Raw genomic sequence first — 4,144 nt, 5'->3', positions numbered from 1 at the left:
CTATTATTACTCAAAATGGATTTGGAAGGTCAGACAAGTGATGCAGTTGACAGAGAGGATGTCTTGAATGATATACTAAAAGATCATCCCGGGGATGATGATGTTTTTACAGAATAAACCACATATACAGTTAGGAGTTCTCAGTTTTGGGCAAACACATCAGGAGATTTCTTTTTGTGGGTTCAGGTCTAGAATTACTAGCAAGTAATTCAACCACCGGGAGTGCCAGTGTTAAGCCTTAAATGTACACCTTGGACCTAGAACTTAAAATACATTTTGAATCATAGTTATATTGTGTGATCTGAAAGGGTGCATATGAATGGTTGTACCTGTTTTTGTAAGAAGAGGGCTGTGAGCCTATTTTGTAAGAATCACGTGTACGTAATGAAGTAGATGAAAAAAAACAATTTTAGTACATATACGCTTCCCTCTATTTTCCTATCTTTTGAGAAAATATCTGTTCTATAATAAAATCAAGCATTTATCTTTTGATAAGATGTGTTGAATATCTTGAAGCGTGATGCTGTGAGAATTGAAGATTAGATGTTACAGGAAATCTGTTTGAAGTTAAAATAGAAGTTGCGAGAATGATAATATGTTTAAGGGGATTAGGGATTAAATAACGCTGTTATGCAAGTAACATAGTCCATATCATTGTAACCCATTCATTATAGGCCGTGGGCCACAAAAGGGGTTAAGTAGAAGATAAGGGCCTTAGGGCAATTTGAGGGTTGAACCTCCCTTCAAAAGGTCATTGTATTAAAGCCAAGGATGTTGACTTTGGTCTTCATTCTTTCATTTGCTTGAAGTGGGAATAGAGAAGAGCTTCATCACTTTGTGTATTGTCTCCTTTCTTTTCCGTACACTCTTGCTTGTTGCTATGCATACGATCGTTTCCACTTCACCACACTCACGTTCTCCCCTCTACTCTCCCCTCTCTCTCTCCCCCTATGATTGCATAGTAGCTTAGATCAAATCCGAGGACGGTGCTCGTGACAACACCGCCCTAACTTCGAGAACCAGCTCTCACAAGGAAGTAGCTTGGAGGTGAGCACTCTCAAGTGGCTTGTTGCAAGATCCCCACAACACGTGAGTCTCCATCGAAGGAAGCTTAACAAATTTGGTGCTGTTGTCGGGGACGTAGGTTCTTGTTGTTGTTTTCCTCGTATTTACCCTTTCTAAACCGTTGGTTGGTTGCAAAGGAGAGTAGGAAAAGTGTAGTGGCCTGTGGGCTGAAAAAAGCAAAAACGAGTTTTTGAAGTGTTGTTTTTTGTTGTTTTAAGTTTAGATCTGGAAAAAGTAGTTCTAGTACATCAAAAACAACCTATCACAGTCAGCTTTTGGGCAAGATTTGACCGAAGAAGAGGCTTGTGAGGTCAAAAACCCACATTCACCATTTTGAGTTTTTTATGTTGTTGTTTTTTGTGTTTTTTAGCTTCAAGTAGTTAGAAGAGCACCAATGTTGATATGTTGAGGTGCACACTCTAAAACACCTCAAAATAGCCACAAGGTATGCCATACCTTGTATATATTACCTAACATATTTTTGTATCTTAATATAACTAAGATATTATTTTTGTATATATTCCACTTAGTTAATAAGATATACAACTATTTTGTAATAGAAATATAAGATATACTTATATAACTTATATTTATACTATGAAATATTATATAATTTAGTATTTATACAAATTTATAGGTAACTTACTAAGATATCTACTAAGTATATCTTTAAACTACATTTAGTAGCATTAAATATATACATAGGAATAACTATATTCCTATGTATATAAATTTAACTATATACAAATTTCTATATTATATATATTTCATTATATACATTATTTGTATTATTTATTTGATAAACTAAGTATTTATCAAATAAATAATACAAATAATTCTATATATATACTTAGTATATATATAGAGATGTATGTATATATATAGATGAATGTATATATATATATATATATATATAAGTGATGAATGTGGGTAAAAACTCAAAATGTTATATATTATATCACTTATATAAGCTAAAGTGATAATTTCAAAGTCATATGCCCTTAGTTTAGTATGTAATAGATGATAGTATCCATGACCTTAGTTAATACTTACTAAATATTACAATAATAATATTCATTGCGATATAACTTTCAAATATCTTGGTATAGAGCTACCTTGTTCCTAACCCAATGCCTAATTTTCCAATAAAATGCTTATGTTCAATGCATATTAGGTGGGATTAGCATTAAAAATATGATGAACCATTGAAATGAACTATATAAGATATAACTTATATATGATAATGTAACCTTAACATTATATATAAGGTGAGTATATCAATGAATCTATATTATATAATATAACTCTTTAAATATATAACGTATATATATTGTTTATATATACGTTATATAAATGCTTAGTATATATATGCTTAGTATATAAATAATAAATACTTATAGTTATATAACGTATTTATTATACTCTTAAGCATATAACTATAAGTATTTATTATTTATATACTAAGCATATATATTGTTTATATATACGTATATATATTACTAACATCTCCATAGCATATATATACTCATATATATTATATAACCTTATATATAAAGTTATATAATATATATATATATATATATATATACATTATAGAGATAAATATCTTATTATAAATATAAGATATTCCACCTTAAGAGTAATATTTTATAATATATAAGCATTGATTCCACTTATTATAAATATATAACCATTCGTTATATATTTAAAGAGTTATATTATAAATATAGATTCATTGATATACTCACCTTATATATATTGATTCCACTTATTATAACTATATAACCAATCGTTATATATTTAAAGAGTTAAATATAAGTGATATAACACTTATAGATATATAAGTGAGTAAAATGCATTTATATATTCCACTTAGCTTACTATATACTATCTTTTACTCCATGCATGTATATATATAAGTATAATGTATGATCCAACATATAACTTATTCATCTATATATATACATACATCTCTTTATATATACTAAGTATATATATAGAATGATTTGTATTATTTATTTGATAAATACTTACTTTATCAAATAAATAATACAAATAATGTATATAATGAAATATATATAATATAGAAATTTGTATATAGTTAAATTTATGTACATAGGAATATAGTTATTCCTATGTATAGATTTAATGCTACTAAATGTAGTTTAAAGATATACTTAGTATATATCTTAGTAAGTTACCTATAAATTTGTATAAATACTAAATTATATAATATTTCATAGTATAAATATAAGTTATATAAGTATATCTTATATTTCTATTACAATGAATTTATTATAACTAAGATAGAGCTATAAGTATCAAGATATAACTTGATAACCTGTAATAGATGATAGAATCAATAATAAGATGATAGTATCCATGGATATTTTTGTTTTCTAAGTAGGAACCTTATAAGAAATAAGGTTCCTACTTAGAAAACAAATATCTTCCCAAAGTATTTGGATATTCATCACTTATATAGTAATATTCTTTAACGTAAATTTGTTCCTTAATACATTGAGAAAATATGATGGCAGTGTAGGGTGGTAGAGTAGGTGTAGGTCTGCGGCACTTTTTACTCCAGTTATATATTAGAAGATTTTTCCCCAACCACGATCAATAGCTCAACCCTCATGTATATACTCAATTTGACATTGAGAAAATGTTCAATTTTGAACTATTGGAAATACCATTTTCCTGCTATTGAACATACTGTATATGCGGTCTTAACGTGAAATGGTATTTCCCCCAAATCAATAGCTTACATGTCACGCATGAGTTCCTAGACCAATAGTATGAACTAGACCACATATTGAACTACCCAAAAGTAAATGAAATGGAGCAAGAAGGGAGAAATGCATAGTAGGGACTAGCTACCATGACATCCCCACTAACGTCATTAGTGCCCATTAGTGGGTGTAGAACTATGTATCAACATATGCTCTCACACACAAGAGCATACATTCATATAAAGGTCTACGTAGTGAGTTTCTATCACATCTCCAAAGGTTCTGGGCAGACTCAGCCATAACAAAGGGTAGCACTTAAGGAAGAACGCTAATCAACCCATCGTCCA

This window comes from Dipteris shenzhenensis, chromosome 15, assembly GCF_047967505.1.
Source record: "Dipteris shenzhenensis isolate YYH24624 ecotype China chromosome 15, Dip_SZ_1.0, whole genome shotgun sequence".
Taxonomy (NCBI): domain Eukaryota; kingdom Viridiplantae; phylum Streptophyta; class Polypodiopsida; order Gleicheniales; family Dipteridaceae; genus Dipteris; species Dipteris shenzhenensis.
This window is presented reverse-complemented; position numbering follows the sequence as displayed.